The sequence below is a fragment of the Vombatus ursinus genome, unplaced genomic scaffold (genome assembly GCF_900497805.2).
Source record: "Vombatus ursinus unplaced genomic scaffold, bare-nosed wombat genome assembly UNPS02014798.1, whole genome shotgun sequence".
NCBI lineage: Eukaryota > Metazoa > Chordata > Mammalia > Diprotodontia > Vombatidae > Vombatus > Vombatus ursinus.
In genome coordinates this window covers 55,791,464-55,791,767 of record NW_020954576.1, presented here as the reverse complement: position 1 = coordinate 55,791,767, position 304 = coordinate 55,791,464, and positions in this window count along the sequence as shown.

The following is a 304-nucleotide window of genomic DNA, read 5'->3' as shown; positions in this document are numbered from 1 at the left end:
AAAAATCAAATAAGAGAGACTGAGGAAAAATATTAAGAGCAATCCAAGAAAATCAAGAAAATTATGAAAAGAAAGTCAACCAACTGGAAATGGAAAATTGAAAACTCAAGGAAAAAATAATTCCTTGAAAACTAGAACTGGGTAAGGGGAAGCAAATGACATTATGAGACACCAAGAAATAATAAAACCAAATCAAAAGAAAAAAAAATAGAAGAGAATATGAAACATCTCATCAGAAAAACAACTGATCTGGAGAACATGTTGAGGAGAGACAATATAAGAATAGTTGAACTACCTGAAAGTT